This window comes from Adiantum capillus-veneris, chromosome 23 (genome assembly GCF_014529385.1).
Source record: "Adiantum capillus-veneris isolate H3 chromosome 23, ASM1452938v2, whole genome shotgun sequence".
In the NCBI taxonomy this organism is placed as follows: Eukaryota; Viridiplantae; Streptophyta; class Polypodiopsida; order Polypodiales; family Pteridaceae; genus Adiantum; species Adiantum capillus-veneris.
Genome location: NC_140953.1, coordinates 52,103,890 through 52,128,521, shown reverse-complemented (window position 1 = coordinate 52,128,521; position 24,632 = coordinate 52,103,890).

Here is a 24,632-nt window from a genome sequence, read left to right as displayed (position 1 = left end):
GTCAGGCGGGGGTACCTGTGGTGCTAAGGCCTTGCACATTCGCTCCCATGCCAATGAAAACTTACGTATGTACGCATCTAGTGGCTCACCTTCCTTCTGCACCAAACCTTGTACTTCTTGCCACACTTTGTCAGGATCTTCTATCTTCACAAACTCCACTTCCAATCCATGCCTTAGATTGTCCCAACTCAATCTTACAGGTGGATCCGCTGCACACAACTCCTCTTCAAATTCCTTGGACCAAACTCGTGCATCACTCTTCAAACAAATTTTGAGAAGGCGTAACATTTGCGTAGGGTCATGAATCTGGTTGCTAATGCAGGCAACCTCCATCTTTTCCAAAAATTCTTCCACGTCTTCATCACTTCTTCCATGAAACTCCGGATAAGAGAAATCCATGGCTACCCAAGTTTCAATGCTTTGAGAACCCCTTTGAACACACGTGCAAGAACCCAAAACTTTTGACTACCCAATCCCCAGAAACTTCAATGGAGCTCAACTTTAGATAAGGACAAACACATGCACATCAAATGAGTTTTCATAGTTGATCATCGGAATTACAACAGGCAAAGGACATTCCAAGATCTCTCGTAATCTTCTTGGCACAAACATAAAGACTATGCGCTGCTGGAAAAAAATCTTCCTGGACACATGAACATTTATCTGGATTCTTTGAGTTAAATGAAATGGAGTGAATTGAGGGCCATTTTGATCATCCATTAAAGCCAACCATGAAGCTCCCAAGAAGGCACACCTGACTTAACCTCTGATTTTGCCAAAATTTCAGCAGCATAACAGCATAAATGGCTCAAAAGACCAAAAAACCAGCCATCATAACTTGGAAAAATTTTGGCACAGTTTCCCCAGAAATAGAGCAGTAGGAACCCAAAATATAGACTGTATATGTATACATAAATTGTCAACAATAGAACCCGAGCATCAAGTAGGACTCACTAGTACATAGCCTATGGCGAGGTCACAAAAAGGGTGCTCCAGCTACCTGTATCACCGAAAGGATCTCTACATTTGATAATCCCCCAGCTCAATTAAAACCTCACGCTATCGACCCTCACACGAAGGCTAATGCAAATCGCGTATAGTCAAGTCTCAGAAATGACTATCTTCCAGACCATGTCTCAAAAATGGCTGGGACTGCCAAATACAACCAAGTATGGCTCCACAAATGCGTACAATGGCAGTTTCCACAAGTAACGTACAATCCAACAGACAATGCGCTCAAACAGGCGTCAAGTGATGCATACCCACAACAACTGCAAGTGACATCACTGCTAGTATATCACTGTACTCCAGCTACCTGTACCTGTGTGAATCACCTGTACTTGTACCTGTCCCTATCCCTGTAACCTGTAACCTGTAATCTGCAACCTGCAACCTGTAATCCCGAAGCTTGAAGCAGAAGGTACTCGAAGAAGATCCTCCATGGGGGCGCCAAAAGAATGTGAGCGGGATGAAAACACACACAGTGCCTCTATAACGACCCGACACACACTCTTGGAAAGATACACACACACACTATGGGGCACCACTCGGCTTAGACAACACACCTGGCCGAGATAGGGAACACACCTCTGGAGTGAGAGGAGAGAGACTATCCACTTGCCCACTCCACACAGACACACACACACACACACACCCAAAAAACTCAGCTCAAAAGAGTATAATTTCTGATTTTTAGATACAATTGAGCTTGGGCCAACACCAATGGGGAAAATAGCTCACACAATATGGGTAAAATAAGCCAGATACAATCACAAACTAGAGCAGAAACTTCGCTCATAGGAGAAACTTACACAAAAAAATAGCAGGAAAAGAGTGAGGAATTTGGAAAAATGGACAGCGACATCGCGTCCGGAACGGCCCAAAACCCCAGTCTACAATGTCAAAGTGCTCAAATCAGACTTCGGATGAGCAATTTACGGCCAAACCAGGCTCCAAAAACCCCAAAAACACACCTGCGGCTGTTCCTCCTCTCTTCTCCACGTTTATTCTGGTCTTCTCTCAGTTTTTTCAGTTCTCACACTTAGATTTATTAGTTGGGCACCCTTGGCCTTTTAGATGACCTCAAACGGACCCCGAACAGGCCAAAAACTAACCTCGCAGTGCATAGTTGTCACCTTTTTTGCATCATCCGCACACCTGGCACTCATTTCTTTTCAATAATGCGTCTCGCAACCACGTGAATTGGCCCCAAAAATTGGTCCTAATGATGACCTTTTTGCATAACTCTCACAAGAAAACACCACTTTGTGTCCGTATTTATCCACGTGCAAATATTGACCCCGTTCGGCCTCCTGACGCCACTCGATGCCATCTGACGCACCTGCTTACCTCATGTCGTCAGCCCGCGGATAGCTTCCTCAAGAAGTTTTATGCGCTACCAACTCCTCCTTATTGTAGAAAAAACACAGTGGTACTGGTAATAGTGAAAATCGATGCACTATGTACACCCTATCCTACCTGTACACATGTGGGCCCCACGTAACCACCTGGCTCTGAAAAATGGGCAATTCTTTATTTGATGCACCATGCATGTATATGTACATATGCGCAATCGCTTGCTCCAAAAAACTATTGACACCGTGATCTCATAGCAATCAACCAAGGTCTACCCAATATAACTGGATATGCCCCAAGCTTTGCAGGCATCACATGAATGTCCATGACAGCCCTTTGACCCAAAACATTAAGCTCCAAGTCATGAATAACTCCCAAGCATTTCACTCTACTACTATTTGTCATCTTCACACTGAACAAGGATTTGCCTGTGAGCTGCAATCCCAATTACTGCATTGTTTCCTTTGTCATAATGCACACTTGGTCTCCACCATCCATGTGTTGGAGCTATATATGGCTCACTCTACTGAACTTGGTGTCACCTATATATTTGTATCTTGTTCTCAATATGAATCAGTCTTTGGGAGCGTATATGGTGTGTCTCTTGTCTCGTCTCTCTCTCTTTCTCTCTACATCTCAACATGGTATCAAAGCGGTAACGATCACGCGCAGATTCAATTCATGGTGACAACAGTATGTGTATGCGATTCGCACGTAAGATTCAAAATTGTTACAAATTTTATTTTTGAGTGTTGATTCTTGTTAATTGTGGTTGTTTTGTGTTAAGAAGAATATGATTAGTGTTTTATGTGGCGTTTATTTATAATCAATCTAATCGTTGATTACGTTTTCTTGTTAATGACACCCTGAACTTCATCTCAATTTTTCTTGCTGTTCTGCTCAAAATTTGGAGAAACGGGAAAAGCGCAGTGGAGCATCGTGCAATGGCACTTTTCATCCAATACTTGTTCGTCTCCTCGAGCTCTTCGATTTGAGTTCTAGGTTTGCGTCAATCGGAGTTCGCAGCAGAAAGTTATGCTGTTTTTACTGCAATAGAGCTTGACGCAGCTTTCTTCGTCCTACTTCTTCGTGAAGCATCCACGATCGTTTTTCTTATTTTGGCGTTAACTTTTTCGAGAAGATTTAGCTTTTTGCTATTCGTATTGTGGCCGTCAATCTTGCGTCTCAAGTCACTCTATTTTGAGGACTCGTTTATTATTAACGTCTCCTTTACCCTGTCTTTTTGGGTGACGTCTCTCACATCTTTGGACGTTCCTTGAGCATCCTTCTTACATTTATCGTTGACAGAACGCAGTACTCATATCTCTCTCATTCTCAATTGCGGCCTTCACCATATATGGTGTGCAGATTCTGCTATCTTGTCTTATACGTCTTCTCGCAACAAGATATGGCTATGAATATTCTCGTCAACGGCTTTCCTTCTGGCCAACGTTCTGTTCCTCCTTTCGAAGGTCAAGGATTTCCAGGCTGGAAAGCAAAGATGTTGTTAATTCTTGAAGGCGATGACCTCTCCGATGTTGTTCTTGGAAATCGTGTTTGTCCGCCTTAGCCTGTTGATACGGATAATGATAACGTGCTTATCACTGAAGGACCTATATTTGAAGATTGGAATGTTGCCTATACGGATTGGCAACGACGTGATAAAGCAGCTCGTCGGTATATTCTTTCTGCTCTTACTGATATGTATGAACTGCCTACTTCCCATGACGTATGGAAGTACCTTATTGCAAACTTTCAGAAGAAATCTGTTACAGAAATACTTTATTTGAGAGGGTTGCTTAACAAGTTACAATATGAAGTTGGTACTGCCATGACGGGACATATTGAGTCTTTCAAATCTATTATTAATCAACTTACTGCTGCCGGTGATCCTGTTCCACAAAAGCAACTGATTACACTTCTCCTTGATATGGTGAAGGACTCTTCTTATGATAACATTGTTACTATTCTCTCTAATAAAGATGGTCTTGATTTCGACCAAGCTTGCATGTCTTTAATTGAATACTCTCAACGTCAAGAACGTCGGAATGCTGGTCACGATACAGCTATGATTTCACAAGAGGAGACTGAGTCACAACAGATGGAACGTGCTTTTTATGCTCGAAGGCGTCCATTTCAACGAGGAAACCGCAGAGGTGGCCGTCGCGGTAATATTTTCTCTCGTCTCAAATTTCCTAATAAGCAATGTTCTTACTGCAACAGAAATGGCCATACTGAAGATGATTGTTGGGCACGTCAATATGATGAAGAACACAATATTACCACAAAACAACCACGTTTATCTAGAGACTCTTCTTCTTCTTCTTGTGAATATTGTGGACGATCTGATCATCCCACTCATATGTGCTATAAGCGTCGATTCGACACAGATCGGAATAGAGCATATGCTAGCGAACATCGAAACAACATTGTACCAGAAATAAGCTGCGTCCTATGTTCAGTTGCTCCAGACAGAATACTTCATGTATGTGATGGATCACTTTTTATTGTCGATTCTGGTGCTACAGGAAATATGACATATCAGTCTAAGTGGCTCCATAACTATCATCCACTGCCAGTTCAACGTGTTGTTTATCTTGCTGATGATACTACTTGTCAAGTAAAGGGTATTGGAGACTTATATCTTGGTACCTTATCTTCTTCCACTCGAATTTTGCGAGGAGTATTACATGTACCAGATCTTCAACGTAATCTTCTTTCAGTTGCTAGACTTGTTGATCTTGGTCTGTTTGTTGGATTTGATTATACCAAATGCCGAATTGAGAAAGATGGACAGACTATAGCCACTGCTCCTCGAAACGGTAATTTATTTGAACTCTCTCTCAACAATGCTGTAGCAAATATTGTCACTGCTCCAGGTGATCATGATTGCAAAGTATGGCATCACCGTTTTGTTCATGCTGATTTCTCAAAACTCCTTGATCTTCAACGTCGTGATCTTGTTCATGGCATGGATCTTAAAGCCCATCCCCATATGGGAATTTGTGAATTTTGTGCTCTTGGGAAACACAATCGTAAACCCTTTCCTCTTTCAAATACAACTCATTCTCATGACATCTTGGATCTTGTTCATACTGATATATGTGGACCTCTACCTTCTTCGAGATCACAATATCGCTACTTCATTACTTTCATTGATGATTTCTCAAGGTATACGACTGTATTTCTACTTAGACAAAAATCTGAAGCCTTATCTGTTTTCAAACAATTCCACAAGGCTGCGGAACTTCAAACTGGTCGTCGCCTTAAGAAGCTTCGTAGTGACAATGGAGGCGAATATGTTTCTCGAGAGTTTGTGAGTTATTGTGCTGACAGTGGAATTCATCATGAACACACTATTCCATATTCGCCTCAACAGAATGGTGTTGCTGAACGAAAGAATCGCACTATTCTCAATGTTGTAAGATGTATGCTGATTCATTCTGGCTTATCTCGTGTTTTCTGGGCTGAAGCTACTTTGACAGCAACATTTATTCAGAATAATCTTCCTACTACTGCACCCTCTGGTAAGATACCCATCACAGCATGGACAGGTGACATTCCTTCTGTATCTCATTTTCGAACCTTTGGATGTATTGCTTATATTCATGTTCCCAAAGAAACACGAACAAAGCTTGATGCTCCTGGTCTTAAAGTTATTTTTATTGGATATTGTGACACTTCCAAAGGCTACAAATTCTATGACCCTTCCTCCAAGAAAGTAATTGTGAATCGTGATGCTACTTTTAACGAACAGCTTATGGGAGGCTCATGGTCCATGGATGATTCTGATGATACTAAATCATTGCTTCAGGATTTTCCATTTCTTTCAGAAGATCAAACTCTTCCTATAGAGAAACTTTCCTCCTCACAACCATCCATTCCAAATGTTGCCAATGATGATATTGATATTTTTGTTGATCTGCCTATTGATTTTGAACATGGCTCATATCATGTTTATGATGACGATATTGCTGATAATGCTTTTTCTACTTTTGAAGATCCCGTTACTTATGATGAAGCTATCTCTTCACCACAAAAGGATCAATGGCAAGAGGCTATGGAAGCAAAGTACGATTCTCTTATCTCTAAAGGTACATGGATACTAACTGAATTACCTCCTGGTCGTACAGCTATTAAATGTAAGTGGGTGTATAAAACAAAAGTAAAAGCAGATGGATCTTTTGACAAGTTCAAGGCGCGTTTAGTTGCAAAAGGTTACTCCCAAGTAGCTGGTGTTGATTATCAAGAGACTTTTTCACCAGTTGTTCGCATTACAAGTGTTCGAGTTTTATTGGCATTTGCTGTTCAATTTGATTTAGAAGCTCATCAAATGGATGTGCGAACTGCTTTTCTTAATGGTGACTTGGAAGAGGAAATTTATATGGAACAACCAGAAGGGTTTGTTATTCCAGGTAAAGAAGACCTTGTTGCTCAACTCCATAAGGCACTATATGGTCTCAAACAAGCTTCGCGAGCCTGGTATACAAAATTTGATCTTTTTCTCACCTCTAAAGGATTCATCTCTTGCTCGTCAGACCCCAACTTATACATAAAACTCCAAGGTAGAAGTTTTGTGATTCTTGCTCTTTATGTGGATGATACCATCCTTGTTTCCAATGATTTGGGATTTCTTCAGCAAGTGAAAAAGTTATTGTCTTCTGCATTCGATATAGTGGATCTTGGAGAGATTCACTCTTGTCTTGGCATTCAAATCCAACGGAACCGTACAAAAGGTATTTTATTCCTTCGACAGTCAAAGTTCATTGCAGATACTATTCAAAAATTTGGTATGGAATCTGCACATTCAGCCAACACACCTTGTCTTGCGAGCTCTACGAAGAATACTTCTGAGAATGGCGGTCAACTTGTCACAAATCAACCTTATGCTAACTTGATTGGATGTCTTCAGTTTGTTGGCATGAACACTCGTCCTGATATTCTGTTTGCTGCTAACTATCTTGGACAACATCTTGCATGTCCTTCTCTTAAGCATTGGTCTGCTGCAAAGTGTGTATTGAAATACTTGAAAGGCACTACAGATTTTGGTTTAGTCTATCGACGACAACTCACATCGGATTCTATGCAATCTCTTTCTCTTTTGGGTTACACAGATGCAGACTGGGCAAGCTCACATTTATCTATGCGATCTACTAGTGGAAATTGCTTCTTTATAAATGGTTGTCTTGTTTCTTGGACCAGCAAGAAACAACGTTGTGTTGCAGTTTCTACGACTGAGTCAGAATATGTTGCGGCATCACTTGCAGCTCGTGAGTTGATTTGGCTTTGACAAATGCTGGTTGATATTGGTCACTCTCCTCTTTCTAGCACACCCTTGCGGTGTGACAACCAAAGTGCTATTAGTCTTGCAAAAGACTATGTTCAACATAATAATTCAAAGCACATTGTTGTCCATTATCATTATGTCAGGTATGAAGTACGCAAGGGAACCATTATGGTTGAACACTGTCCAAGTGACCAGATGATTGCAGACATTTTGACCAAAGGCCTCAATGAGTCACGTTTCATCCTCTTGCGCTCGGAGCTTGGAGTTGCTTCGGCCTCACTCTTTCTAGATTAGCTTCTTTTCTATTGTAATAGCTTTGTACATATGACATTGTAATCTTTTAGTTACCATGCACTATGCACACTCCACATTTGCACCTTGCGATATCTAAGTCACTTGAATATTTGTACATAGATGCATAATTCACTTTCACATCATCACCGCTGGTTCATATTTCACATTGTATAGGGGCTTGGGTTTTTCCCTTGAACTCCCCAAGGGTTTTTTCATCCAAAGCTAGAGACCTTTGTTTGAGTGGGGGTGTTGGAGATATATATGGCTCACTCTACTGAACTTGGTCTCACCTATATATTTGTATCTTGTCCTCAATATGAATCAGTCTTTGGGAGCGTATATGGTGTGTCTCTTGTCTCGTCTCTCTCTCTTTCTCTCTACATCTCAACACCATGTACGCCTTATTCACCCTCCTTCCATGTATCTAAGAATCAACCACAGGCAAAACATCAGTAACTTTATGAAGCTGCACTACATGTGCATCGCGTGTCTTTACCTTCACCCTTCTAACACTAGCTAGTTTATGCCAGTGCCTTCTCATACTTGAGCTCAAATGAAAGAGTTGCCCATATGATATGTCGGCCCTCTTGTTCTTCAAGTCTTCTAAGAGATTGTATGCTGATTGACCCTTCCCAAGATGAAAATCATCCATGCCTATCTTCCTTCTTCTTGCCCTTACCTTTGCCTGCTTACTGCTTTCAGCCTCTTCCATAGGTGCCTTGACTTTATCTACATCTCTCCTTGGCTTTGTCCTTGCATTTCCTCTTTGAAAAGGCCTTCACTCCCTGATTTTTGTGCCCTTTTTCTCTTATTTGCAAAGACATCAACCTCATCATCTTCATCTCCCTCCTCAACTGCCTCCAAAATTCCTACGTTAAATTGTGGAGGTGCTTGAGCTTCATTTTGTCCCTGTTGTTGTGCTAGTCCTTGACCTTGGAGAGGTTGCACATTTCCATTACATTGCCTTCATTACCTATTTGTCTTTGTATGATAGGATATATACCTCCTGGCTCTCTCCTTGGTTGATTGCAATTGGGCCATATATGCCCTCTCTCCCCACAATTGTAACTCATCACATTATCACCTCTATTCCTTTGAGGCCGTTCTCCTTGAGGTCTTCTTACTTGTTGTTGGATAGCTTGCATAGCAAGGTTGAGGTTTCCTATTTGCTCTGTCAATCTTTGAATGTCTTGGTGAAAGGATTCGTGTCCTCTATTGTCCACTCTTGGAGCTTCTACATGGATTTCCCTTTCAACATGCATATCCAAAGGCAGAGGCTCGACCACATTATTTGTTGATACATAACCATCCCTTTGATGTACATTTGCTTCTTTTTCCCTATTTGCCATTTCATGCCTTCTCACCTTCTTTCTCCATTGCTCTCTAGCAACCTTTACTGCCTCATTGTAGGTCCCTAGGTCCTTGAGCTCCACCTTGTCTCTAATGCTTTGATGTAAAACAACCACAAACCTATCTTTCTTCAAAAAATTAGGGGGCATTTGATTCTCTTCAAGTCCCTTTATGATCTTTCTCCAACAAGCTTCAAACCTGTTTATGTGCACATTGATGTCTTCATGTTCTCCTTGTTGTAACTTGCTTAGCTCTCTCCACAAATACTCAAGATCATCCTCCTTCTCAAACTCTTCTCTCAAGGCATGAGAAAGAAGATTCCAATCTCCCTTTACACCACCTTCAAGCCTATCTTCATACCATTCACGTGCTTCACCCTCAAGTAGCAAACTCACCAAACGTACCTTGAATGCACCATCGTCCCTATTGCTCTTCAATGCAATCAATTCGATCCTTCGGATGAATTTGTCCACATCTTCTCCTTTCCCATCCTTGAAGACTTCATACCCATCTCCCACCATAGGCCTTGAGTTGATCTTCAAATGGATGCCAATCTATAGATCAAAACCCTCTTAGAAGGATTCTCCTCTCCTTGGTGGGGGCACCAGTTTATGTGAAGGATTGGGGGGCTGGCCTCTACAACACCTCAAGCCAACACCAAGAAAAGATGATGAAGAGTATAGCTCTCTTAAGATAATATGGGTTGATCTTCTCTCACGAATTTTGACAGCCTCACTCACACACAGCCCCGACTAGCTTCCCTCTACACCGCTACAACTCCCACTACACTCCATTGCACTCAAAGACACCAACGAAGCAATAAAATCAAGAAAAAAATTGCGAAAAAAACCATGGAAATCTCTGCACTTTTGACCATAACTCAAAGAGATTCACTTCTTTTCAAACGCCCTTCCATGTGCTAGTAGGGCTTCCATAGGCGCTCTCATATATACACATAGCTTGACCAAAACCCACTCAAATCAAGCTTAATTTGAAAACCCACGCAGTTCAGCAAAAAAAATCAAAAAACTGGATGGAAAACTTGGGGGAAACCTTGCCCTTTGATATATGTACAAGCAAGGCATTGCAGCACATAGTTTACCCTCGACTAGCTGCACCACAAGGAGCTGCACACACCATAGCCACCATACCTCAAAACAAGATAAAGAGAGGTCAATATGCAGAGCTAAGCACCCACTTTCATCAGCCCATTGAGGAGAGACACACTCTCAACTCACCACATCGGGCCCTCGACTAGCAAGACAGGTTGCTCTACTCCCAAACGCCTCTATTCCTCGCGGCAATCAGGGCTTCTTGTTGTTAGATCTTCCTCTGTCAAATCCCCCACTCACTCACGACCTCAAGCTGATAAAAAATCAGTTTTTTTCATATTTTTCAATTACTAAGTGACTCTTTCAAGTTTCGACATGTCTATGTACAAAAACAACAAAACTATGCACCCCGCACAACTAGCCCGCATGTGTAGAGATAGTTGGCACACACCGCCTTTGTACACTTTGTACAAGCATGATTTATTTACATATAAGGGACCCAAAAGCATTAAAAAAACCTTTCCAAATTCCTTGGGGTGGCTTGCATAATTCCATAAAAACACGTCACAACGTCAAAGACCCCTCACACAAAGAATATCTGCAATACGAAGTGAAGGTGTTGGAATATGCTCCCTTGCTCATGATCACTCCAGATGAAGTGGTCAAAAACCTTGGGCATGAGATGATCACCTTGCAATTGATGCGATAGGAGGCTAGATAATGGAAACAAAGAATGCTTCTTGACCTAGAGCCAAACAGCAGAGTGGATTACAGATATGTTCCTGTCACAACAATACAAATTCATACTATCGTTGATAATCAACCCCTCTGGTGAAAGAAATGGTTCAAGCAATGACCCACAGATGAAACCTAGTATAGGAATTCTCTAAAACATCTCAAGATCGACCCAATATACTGTCGCATCACATACCAAAATCTTGGGACAGATTTTACTCTTGGAAAAGTAAAAGACCGACAATATTGAACTACCTGGTTATACACAGCCAATCAATAACAAAACCCCGTTAGAGAAGTAAATGGTTCAGATGCTCAAAGGGGTCATCAGCATTATGAAGGAGATCCTAGATCTTGCATGCCAAATGCTCGTAAAAATTGCCAAGATGCTAATGACCTGTATAATGGATTTCAATGATACAGCAGTAGCAAAGCATCCCTCGTAGATTTTTGTCGGACAAACAAGAGGTATCTGCTAGAATATACAGATAGTTATCCCAAGCATAAATGTCATCATGGGATTCTATGCGAGAGTCATGTTCCCACCCTCCCACTGTTAGGAAATAAGACGTAGCTAAATAGATAATTGAGTAGATTACTTAATGGAAAGAGACAGATTTATATACACGAGATTATAGAGTAGAGAGAGAGAGAGAGAGAGTACACACGATATACGTGGTTCACCCAATGTGGGCTACGTCCACGGGAAAGCAGCCACTCAATGGCTTTAGTACTTCAAAACAAGAAGTAGTTTACAAAGGGATTATACCCTTAATGCAGCTCCCGCCTTGCTTCACTCTCACCACCTCACACTCACCTTGTTGCATCAACTTCACACTATGAAATGTGTGTAGAAATGGCCTCCTTTTATAGGCCAAAAGGGCTGCCCTCTCTTATGAGAGACAGCCATGTGTAGCCGCCCTTGTGCGAATAAGTCCAAATCGGACCCTCCAATCCGCCCATGTGTGGCATCCCTTCAGAAGACAAGTCCGCTTTTGACTTCAGGCACCGGCCATTGAATTCGGCCACCGGCCATTGACTTCCGACCACCGGCCACCGGCCATTGACTTCCGACCACCGGCCATCGGCCATTGACTACCGGCCACCGGCCAACCGACCAGTTGTTTTCCGACCACTTTTGGGCCGCCGTCCGGCCATAATATTCCGGTGAAAACAAAGTCTCGAGGGCCTCCACCCCCGAGGCCTTTAAAGTTGCCCCTGATTCTTGTCCGTGAAAATTTTGGTTTCCAGTGAGTGATTTTCCTTCACGCACGATGGCTTCTCCTCATAATGGGGGCCTTACAAATGTGCGCTTTTACCACAGAAAATTACAAGGCTAAATCAGGCTCTATACTTAACAATCTCCCACTTGGAGACTGATCTCCAAACCAAACCTGTGACTGCTTTCCATTCTGGCTTCTTATCCTTGAATGCCGATTGAAGATGAGCAAAAGCTCAACTTCTCCTTGTTGACCACCTTTGTAAACATGTCTGTAGGATTTTCACTTGTATGCACCTTTCCTAGCTTTAGTTGTCCCTCTTCCAAAAGAGTGCGTATGAAGTGATATCTCACCTCAATGTGCTTTGTCCTTGAATGAAAGGCTGAGTTCTTCGCAAAATGGATAGCGCTTTGGCTATCACTGTACAAGACTCAATTGTCTTGTTTGAATCCAAGCTCTTCTAAGAATCTGTGAAGCCACAAAATTTCTTTGCTTACCTCCGTCATTGCTACATACTCTGCTTCCGTGGTAGAAAGTGAAACCACTTTCTGCAGCTTTGAAGCGCAGCTTACTGTTGTGCCTCCAACCGTGAACACATAGCCAGTAGTGCTCCTTCGAGTATCTTTGTCACCTGCCATATCTGCATCAGCATACCCTTCTAGAAAAATATCAGTTCCTCCAAAATAAAAAGCATTTGTTGTTGTTCCTTTTAGATACCTAAGTATCCACTTCACAGCTTGCCAATGCTCTTTACCTGGGTTATCCATGAACCTACTCACAACTCCCACTGCATGTGCAATGTCTGGCCTTGTCCAGACCATAGCATACATTAGAGAACCTACCGCTGCAGCATATCGAATTTTAGACATATAGGCTATCTCCTCTTGTGTCTTTGGACACATATCCTTGGTTAGTTTAAAATGACCAGCCAAAGCTGTAGAAACTGGTTTTGCATTTTGCATTGCAAACCTTTCTAGTACCTTCTTGATGTAATCTTCTTGAGATAGCTTTATTGTCTTCTTCGTCCTGTCCCTTGATATTTTCATACCAAGTATCCTCTTTGCAGCACCTAAATCTTTCATTGAAAAAGATTTGGACAGCTCCTCTTTTAGGTCTTTGATGTCTTGCATGTTAGCACTTGCAATCAACATGTCATCAACATACAACATTAGGATGATGAATTTCCCATTTCCCAAATTCTCCGTGTAGACGCAGTGATCGGAGTTGCATCTTGTGAATCCATGATCCAATATCCATCGATTAAACTTCAAGTACCATTGTCTTTATGCTTGCTTTAAACCATACAAGATCTTCTTTAATATGCAAACCATTTTCTCCTTACCTTTTACTTCATACCCCTTTGGTTGAAGCATGTAGATTTCCTCCTCTAAGTCACCGTGAGGGAATGCCGTATTTACATCCATTTGCTCGAGATTTAGATCATGAGCAGCCACAAGGCTTAAGACAAGCCTAATTGAGTTCACTTTTACAACATGAGAAAATATTTCATTGAAGTCAATACCTTTCTTTTGAGAAAAACCTTTTACCACAAGCTTAGACTTGTACCTTTTCTTCCCACCTTCTTCTTCCTTTAGCTTGTACACCCATTTGTTTTGAAGTGCCCTCTTACCTTTAGGCAACTCAACCAACTCCCATGTTTGGTTGCGATATAGTGAGTCCAACTCCACTTGCATGCTCTTCGTCCATTCTTCTTTGGATTCATGTTGCATAGCTTCTTCATATGATTCCGGCTCTCCAGAATCTGAGATCAAGAGATGGTTGAAGGAAGGAACAAACCTTTCTGGAGGTCTACTTGCTCTTGTAGATCTTCGGGGAATAGGTTGAGGCTCCTCATTTGGTTGACGTTGTTGCACATTGTCACCGTTTGCAGTCCTTGAGTCTTCACCGTCCTCAAGCTCCATGTACTCATCACCTGTTTCTTTTGTTTGTTTTCTTCCAAGTAATCTTTGTACATATTTTGTTCGTTAAAAATTACATCCCTACTCCTTAAGATTTTACCATCTTCAGGATTCCATAGGCGATACCCAAAGTCTCCTTCTCCATAGCCAATGAAGAAATACTTTTTGGACTTTGCATCTAGCTTTGATCTTAGGCTTCTATCTATGTGCATGAAAGCCTCACACCCAAACACTTTGAGAAATGCATAATTCACCGGTTTACCTGTCCATGCCTCTTCTGGAACTCCCCCATCCAATGCCGTTGAGGGTGACCGATTGATTAAGTACACAGACGTACTTACAGCTTCCGCCCAAAGCTCAAGCGGTAGGCCTGCATGTAGCCGCATGCTTCATGCTCGTTCCATGATTGTTCTATTCATCCTTTCCGAAATCCCATTTTGTTGAGGTGTCCTTGGGGTTGTCCTTTGCCTCCGAATGCCATTGCTAGCACAAAAGCTTTCAAAAGCTTGGCTGCAATATTCGCCTCCATTGTCGGATCTGAGGCATTTAACTTGGTACCTGTTTCATTCTCCACAAAGGCTTTCCACCTTGAAATACGGAAAATACATCGGATTTATTCTTCATGACATAAACCCATGTTTTTCTAGTCGCATCATCTATGAATGTTACATAGTACAATGAGCCACCAAGTGATGGTGTACTTGCAGGACCTTAAACATCAAAATGAACCAACTCAAGTTTTTTATTTTTTCTTTCATTTCCTGATTTTTGAAATTTTACCCTCTTTTGTTTACCATAAACACAATCTTCACAGAACTCTAAGTCCACTTCTTTCAAACCTGATAGAAGCTTCTTTGTTTGAAGGATTTGCATTCCTTTGGCACTCATATGCCCAAGTCGGTAGTGCCACACCGCACTGTCAACTTCTGTAGTTGCTGCACAAGATGAAGGTTGCGTGCTAACAGTACACAAGTAAAGTGTACCGATTTTTTCACCCTTGGCAACCACCAAAGATCCCTTTGAGATCTTCCACCGTTTGTTTCCGAATGCAATGTTGTGACCTTCATCGTCCAATTGTCCTGTAGAGATCAAATTTTTGCGAAGAGAAGGAACATGCCTAACATCTTTAAGCTTCCATTCATTTCCGTTAGCAGTTTTGACAGAAACTGTACCTTTGCCGACAATCTCACAAGCTTCATCATCTCCCAAGTATGCATACCCAAAATTACCTTTGGTGTAGTCTTGGAAATGTTGCTTGTGTGGTGTCGCATGGAATGAAGCCCCGGAATCTACTGTCCAGGAATTAGACACATTGTCTAATGAGAGAATTAGAGCATCTTGCTCTACTTTACCTGCCACATTGGCCTCCGATGTTGGCTTGTTGTCTTGAGACTCTGTCTCCTTATTCTTCTTGGACCAGCAATCCTTCTTGACGTGGCCCTTCTTGCCGCAGTTCCAACATTCAAGAACTGACTTTGTGCGTGACTTGCTCCGCCTTGAGTGATCACGACCCTTTTGGTTTTTGAACCTCTCCTTAAGCCTTCCTCTTGTTTCCACTGATAGTGCAGCACTTGATGATTCTCCTCTGCTTCTTCTTCGCATTTCCTCGCTTAGGAGAACACCCACAACATCATCAAACTTAAGAGTATTTGTGCCAGAGATAGAATTACTTACAGCCATCACAAGGCTGTCCCAACTATCCGGTAGAGATGATAGTATAAGGAGAGCTCGCACTTCATCATCGAAATTGATTTTCACTGATCGAAGTTGACTTATGTTTGTGTTAAAGTCATTTAGGTGTTCTGCAACTGAACCATTCTCTGCCATCTTTAGATTGAACAAGCGCTTCATAAGAAATACCTTATTGGATGCCGATGGTTTCTCGTAGAAGTCGTCAAGTGACTTCATCAAGTCCTCCGTGGTCTTCATCTCCAAAACATTGAAGGCCACCGTTGACGCCAAGCTTAACCGGATTATTCCCAGTGCCTTTCGATCAAGGACAATCCATGCTTTATCTGCCATTGTTGCGGGCTTCTTCGCAAGACCGCCTAGTGGCAAATAGAGGTCCTTCTGGTAGAGATAGTCTTCAATCTGCATCTTCCAATGTTGGTAGTTTTTGCCGTTGAACTTCTCAATCTTGAGCTTCCCTTCCTCCGCCATAACTCCCACTCAATTCAAGGAATCCTTTCCTTGAGATAATTTAGCTACGAGCAAACCTTGCTCTGATACCAGTTGTTAGGAAATAAGACGTAGCTAAATAGATAATTGAGTAGATTACTTAATGGAGAGAGACAGATTTATATACACGAGATTATAGAGTAGAGAGAGAGAGAGAGAGTACACACGATATATGTGGTTCACCCAATGTGGGCTACGTCCACGGGAAAGAAGCCACTCAATGGCTTTAGTACTTCAAAACAAGAAGTAGTTTACAAAGGGATTATACCCTTAATGGAGCTCCCGCCTTGCTTCACTCTCACCACCTCACACTCACCTTGTTGCATCAACTTCACACTATGAAATGTGTGTAGAAATGGCCTCCTTTTATAGGCCAAAAGGGCTACCCTCTCTTATGAGAGGCAGCCATGTGTAGTCGCCCTTGTGCGAATAAGTCCAAATCGGACCCTCCAATCCGCCCATGTGTGGCCGCCCTTGAGAAGACAAGTCCGCTTTTTAATTTGGCCACCGGCCACCGGCCATTGACTTCTGACCACCGGCCACCGGCCATTGACTTCCGACCACCGGCCATCGGCCATTGACTACTGGCCACCGGCCAACCGACCGGTTGTTTTTCGACCACTTTTCGGCTGCCGTCCGGCCATAATATTCCGGCGAAAAAGAATATTCCGGCGAAAAAAAGTCTCGAGGGCCTCCGCCCCCGAGGCCTTTAAAGTTGCCCCTGATTCTTGTCTGTGAAAATTTTGGTTTCCGGTGAGTGATTTTCCTTCACGCACGATGGCTTCTCCTCATAATGGGGGCCTTACAAATGTGCGCTTTTACCACAAAAAATTACAAGGGTAAATCAGGCTCCATACTTAACACCCACTACATGCAGACTTTGTAGGAGGCATTTATGACCGGGTTCTTTGAGGTAGACTCCTACATATTCGATCCCATGACCAAAGATCTTCCATCCCTTGGCATGTAGCATATCAAAGCACTCTCAACAATAATCCTTTCAGAGATCTAACAACAAAAGTGGAAATTGAGGCAAGAGCGCAGAAGTTTAGACACCTCACTGCAATGCTAGACAAAGGACGGTAAACGACTCAAAAAGGACCAAAAACGACTCAAAAAGGGCTGTGTAAGGAATTGGTTAAATTACTAATTAGTAGAGCCGTTTGTGGTCAAAACGGCTCCAAATTTGTCCATTTTGGTCATTTAAAGTATATCTACGCAATCTAAAGTGTATCTAGGTACATAGGTCTAAATATTCAAAAAGATATCGTTTTCTTCACATTCCTTTGTGGCTCACCTCGAAATTTGTTTTCATTTACTTCACTTGGCGGCAAATAGTTGTTTCCACTTTTGAATCTCTCTTTTTTCTCTCACCTTTCGCGAGCTTTATCTCTTCTTCTCTGATGCACCTTGTTCTGCTGCTATGTTATTTCCATTATACTTTTTGCTCCTTCATTACTTACAATGACTAATACATCTTTCATTAGTGATAGCCACAAGTTTCACTTGAACATTAAGCTAAGCCAGGAATATGCTACTACACGGAGTGTCTATCAAAGACCAGTTACAACTGCAAATGAAGCACAACAACTTCGCAACGAGGGAAAGAAACATATTGATATATGGACAGATGGGAGCTTGTATCCACTGGATCCTAGCACTGGAAGGTGTCCATCTTTTCACACACCTCATGATTTGATGAGATTTGTTGGTGATGGGGTTGATGGCTTACTAGGATATAGTTCTAGGTTATCTCATTTACACGTTGATCATACACATTACATTCAATATCTCAAAATTGTTTTGTCTTCAAATGCAACAAGAATTTTAGAACTTGAAAACCAAATAGCATCTGTAAAACAAGAAAACCATCAACTTCGGACTTTAAAAGAAACTCCAATAGGATTAAGAGCACGAGTAAAACGAATGAGAGATGTAGTAAACTTAACAGAAGGTTCTGGACAAAGAAAAAATAAGATTAAAGATTACTAGAGAACATGTGACTAGTCTTTTAGGATTTGATATGTCCAATCGTCAAGAAAGGGTGAGATTTTTGAATGAGGTAATGAACAAAAGTGATATTCTTAAAATTTTGAAACTTCTTGAAAATCAAACTCAGAAAAAATTGGTATTTGAAAGTTTACTGAAAGATATGGGTTTACTGGTCCAACCTTCTCAAATGCAAGAAGTTTGTGACACAGTGGGGGTGAGTAGAAGGGGTTACAGGGTCATCTCTAAAACCTGGTTTCAGGTTTTAAAGTATTACAAGATTAAAGTTTTTGGGTTGCCTAGGCCTCATAATGTTGGGAAAGTTAGGACTCTATTAAACCAAGAAATACCCGAACATTTTGGAGAGTACTATCATATAGAAGGAACGATACCATATGAAAAACAAAAAAAAAATCTTCTTTTGAGTATAATGTTTTTAATAACATTTGGATGAGTATAAAAAATGTTCAATCTGCTATGGTGAGATACTATAATATGCAAGAAGTAGATTGTGAAGGAAAACTTATATTTGTTCTGAAATTGGATGAAGCTCAAATTCAAAAATGTCAAAAAATGGAAAGAGTTTCCATATCCCTTATGAATAGAGCATTGGACTATAGCCAGGGTAAGCTTGATTCCCCATACCACAAAACTCAATCAGAAATGGAACTTTGGTGGATCGGAGCAGCTCAAATACCAGTAGAAAATCACGATACATTGAAATGGTTGTTTTTGCAGACCGATATCCCTTCTGTTATACAGGATCAAAATGCAGGTGAAAAACTCTGTGTAGATGGCATGGGTGACTTTTTTGTAGAATGGCACTTGAGTGCCGACCTAAAAGTATTAAAGTGCATGTTTGGTGTATGTGGAGGTGCCAATACCAAGTATCCACGTCTATATTGCATGGCAAGCACTGGAACAAAAGGATGGCTTGCAGAACACGAGGTTGAAAAAGCACCATCGAGGAATAGTGTTAACGTCATCGAATACCCGTCGTCTTCTATGATTTGGGATCCAATTCTAACAATAGATTTAAAAAATATACATATATGGACAATGCATGTAGAGATTAGAATCTTGGACAAATTGCTTCGACTCCATCTTGACTATGCATATTCTATTAAGCCAACTAAACTTGCAGACGAGTGCATAGAAAAATGCGAGGCTTTGCTCTCTCAAATGGGTTTTCATGGTGGTCAAGTGCATCTAAAAAAAGGTCCCACTCTTTCAAAAGGAACCGGTGATGTTTTGCAAGATGTTTCAATGGGTGGAGCAAAAGCCAGAAGATTTTTGAGTAACCATGACAACAAACAAGTTGATGCTATGTGGAACTGCTGGAAGGATCTTTGTGTTATAACAACCAATGTCAAAAGTAGACCAGATGTAGCCAACAAACGCATGGAAGTGTGGAAGAAGCTCGACAATTTTTTGAAAGTTTTGAGACAACAAGTTAGCTTTGTTACTTATGCAGATGACTTTAAAAAGACAATAAACCTTTTAATAACTGCTATTACAGATGCTTGGGGAGCAAAAGACATCAGATATTACTTGGTGAGTATTCAATTACTTTCTAAAGTCTGGATAGTATTTTACTTTGCATCCTATTGAGTTCAACTAACTTTTTTTTTATTTTTAGCATATTTTGTACCTGCATGGACCATATTTTGCAAAACAAGGATCCCTTGCAACATGGAATACTCAGGGAATGGAAAAATCTCACTATCAAGCGAGGACTTCTTTTTTCAAATGTACGAGAAAGCGAGGTGGACAAAGAAGGAGCAATGCACTAAAGGAATTATTCAATTGGTTCTATAGGAGGCAATTACAACGGATGAGATCAAACAACCATGCTGCTCAACCACAGATCTAAGATTAATGCTTCACATTGAAACTTTGTACTGAATCTTTCTAAAGAGATCCAAATTCAAAAAAGATATTTTGGTGCAAAAAATTGTCAAATTTACATCAGTTTTTGATTTTTTTTATATCTCTAGGCATGTCACCCCTATATCTCAAAAACTTTCTTCTTTTATAGCCCCCAAGAAGGTTGAAATTTGTCTCCTCAGCTGCTGCTGCATAGCTAGAGTAGCAAAGAAAGTATCCTGCTCTTAAGGCATTGAATCCTGCAGCATATCCAAACATTCGAAGTGTTGCTGCTCTCTCAAGTAGCATGATCTTGTTTGCATTGATTTGAAGGGGAGTGTACCCTAAAAACCGTGACAATATCTTCAGTGAAAACATTGGCAACTGAGGATCTTCAGAATACTACATGTGGAAAGCACAGAAGGTGGCACTATCCAATGGAGGCATGTAGTGCATGAGAGAGGAGGCATCCCTTCTTGAAGATCCCTCTATTGCTTTCCCTCTCGAGACTTTAGCTCTCCCAAGAAAATTGTCTTTGTCAAGGAGATCAATCTGCAAAACAAGACAATGAGTAATTAAAACTAACTTGAAAAAAAAGAAAGATTTTAGTGGGGAGATCACCTTTTGCAATTCATCTTCGGCAATGACTTTTTCTTGAAGGAGATTGCATGATCCTGTCATCTCTCTTATGTCAACTTTCTTTCCAATTTTTTTCAGCTTAAAGTCTCTGCCAAAAGATTGGATGCCAAGCTCAACAAGCCTCTTCTCAAAATCCTCATCTTTGAGGGAAGGTTTTTCCTCTTCCATTCTTCTCATGCATAGAGCAAGTGCATCAGGAGCAGGCAAAAAATCTTTATTGGATGTATGAAGATCAAGTGCCAAAAATTGATCTTTTGAATCTTCTTTCGTGTCAATAAAATCTTTGGCCACCTCAGAAGCTTCAGAAATGGTTGCAATACAGTAGTCCTCCCTCATATTAAGCAAACACTGGATATGATGGAGAGGAATATACTCTTTCCCATTGATAAAGAAGTAGGGAAGGTTTGGAATAGTAAGGGAAGCTTCAGATACCTCTACCTCAGCTGTTGGCTTATCAATGACAGTACTAGCTCTAAATTGAGCAACATCAAAATTTGCACTCTCCTGCTCCTCAGCTGCAACATCAACTTCCTCCTCTTCTAGAATTTCACTTTTCTCAAGCTGCAAGTGCTACAATCGGAAGTCGTGGCGCCCTTGCAAAATATACAAATACTATGCTATATACAACAAAATACACGAATCTGCATACCTGATGCATCCACCATCACATAATCAACGATGTACGCGAACAGAGAGAGACAGCAAGCGAGAGAGGGGAAGAGAACATACGCAGACGCACCTCCTAGAGCGGAGTGCTACGCCTGGCACGGCGACAGAGGAGAGAAGAGAGGAAGAAGAATGAGACGGACACTGGGTGCAATCTCCCCCCGTGCAAGAGTGACCATTTCCCTCTTGCACGTATTTGTTATATAGATTTCTTGAATGGTCAAATTGACTACAAACTGGCCGGCCGGTCATAAATGGCCAAAGCTCATAAAAGAGCACTTGAGTAATAAAATGTACATGATATACAAATACATTTGCATAGGCCAAGCTGGGTCTAGTCTTTTCCACCTTTCAGCTGCAATAAATAATAAAATGTCAATTCTATAACATACCTCTCCGTTGGAAAGCAACCGTCCTCAGTTGCGAAGAAAAAAAACTGTAAACAATACTTGTCAAAAACAATGATTAGAAATCTGTATCAAATAGTTTAAAAAATTCATAAGATTAAACAACATTTCTTATGCCTGCCGTCATCCACGTACTACCTATTCTAGTGTCCCATAGCACTAGAGTAAGCAATATATGTCATACCCTGATGAATCAGGATATCATTGGTCACACTCATCATCAATCTCATTATGTCAAGTCTCATCACATAAACACTGTTGTAATAATCACCACATACCAAGTCCCAATCCAATTCCAATTCCAATTCCACAATATAAGTCCAAATCCAAATCACTATCATTATGTACCCGGGTAACAAAATCATACCAGTTACAGTGGTGGCCAGTCACTGCAGTATGATTTTGTGATCAGTGTTGCCTAAAACGGCGAATCTACACCCGACATGCTGCCTAAATCGGCGAATTTGCATTTGATATAAGTTCAAAAAGCGTGAATCTGTAGTTTGTTGTTGTGCTGCCTAAATCGGCGAATCTGCACTAGATGAGCATTGAAACACTGCCTAAATCGGCGGATCTGTGTGCTTGTGACCAATGGACTAGACAAGGCATAAAGGAGAAAATAAAAATAGTTACTATGTTGACATCGCAGTGTAGTATATCAAGGCACTTACAAATTTTTGTGCACTATCCCAAAACACCATGGCTCACATGAGTAGTTGCAAGGCTCTGATACCACTGCTACAATCGGAAGTCGTGGCGCCCCTGCAAAATATACAAATACTATGCTATATACAAGGAAATACACAAATCTTCATACCTGACGCATCCACCAGCACATAATTAACGATGTACGTGAACAGAGAGAGACAGTAAGCGAGAGAGGGGAAGAGAACATACGCAGACGCACCTCCTAGAGCGGAGTGCTACACCTGGCATGGTGAGAGAGGAGAGAAGAGAGGAAGAAGAATGAGACGGACACTGGGTGCAATCTCCCCCCGTGCAAGAGTGACCATTTTCCTCTTGCACGTATTTGTTATATAGATTTCTTGAATGGTCAAATTGACTACAAACTGGCCGGCCGGTCATAAATGGCCAAAGCTCATAAAAGAGCACTTGAGTAATAAAATGTACATGATATACAAATACATTTGCATAGGCCAAGCTGGGTCTAGTCTTTTCCACCTGTCAGCTGCAATAAATAATAAAATGTCAATTCTATAACAACAAAACTGTGGAAACATTTTTATTTGTTGCCTCGTCTGTATCTTTCACTTCATCAGCTTTGCCTTGCATGCCAACTTTAAGGAACAAAAGGAAAAGAAATACAACTTCTTTTGGAACAAGGTTACAAGGTTTTAAATATGATCTACAAGAAATGGTAGGTGGACAAACAAAGGAATTCTTCTTAGAAAATCTTCCAAACCTCCTTGTTACTTTGCTCTTCTCAATTGAGTTTGTAGTATATTCGGTTAGATGACAATAAGCCTTCCCATCTAGAACAAACACTTGCCTTCAACTGCTTCTTCAAACTCTTTGAATTCTTCTTCCAAGAAGTCTTTCAAATGGTCTAACAAAGCTGCAAGATCAAACACAGGGTTGAATATTTCATATGCTTTGGTGTACACCTCCATGTCACCACCATCCATCACAGCCACCAATAGTTTCTCACTTGGACTCTCCTCCAAAACCTCCTCCAGGCCTTCAATCATGGTAGAGGAAAAGTCGACAGGTGAAGCTAGGTACAAGGTACGGAAATACGCCGAACCACGCGATACGTGCTGGACCCAAGCCTTGGAACTTGCTCCCTACGCGTTGTGCGGGACAAAACCACAAGAAAACGGACAACCCCAGACTACGTGATACGCGCTGGACCCAGGCTTTGGAAGTGCCTCCCTGCGCGTTGTGCGGGACAAAGCCACACCAAAACGTAAAACAACCCCGAACCACACGATAGGCGCTGGACCCAGCCTTTGGAACTGCTTCCCTTCGTGTCGTACGAGATAAAGCCACAAAAAAGCAAACTAGAAGCGATAGGGGCCCGAAAGACGCGATAGGGGAGGGACCACCGATGTGCAATTGCAAAGGATGAGATCGTGCGGGAAGAAAGGATTACACAAAAATGGATAATATCTCGCGTCGTATGCGACAAGTGAACGTGCAACATTCTTAAAATTTGAGACCAAGCTTTATATAACATCCGAAATATGATCGTTAGTGACACATGTCAACCATGCACACGTGCCACGTGGCCTGCGCACAACGGTCATCGTACGGACAGTCTTATGTATATAAAGCCTTGTCACATGCTCATTTTGTGCTTTCTCCCATACTCGACATTCGCGCCGTGTCATCCTCAACTACCCGCACTTCGAGTCATCCGTCCACTAAGACAATCCAAGTTTCTTCTCAAACGACGCGACCGGATGTGTTGGGCATGTGGGCGCACCTTCTACTGCTTCCCATACTCTTAGTATCCCTTACGACGCGATAGGCGCAAGTTGCAAAGTCTCGGTGAGCCTCTCATCATGTCGTACAGGGGTTGCTGCTCGGCTAATTAAAAGTTTACACAACTCGCATACGACGCTCTATACCATGTCCTAAGGTGTTTGTGTGCCTTCTATCGCATTGTGAAACTCTTGTTTTTTGGAATACTCATGGCATCCCATACGACGCGA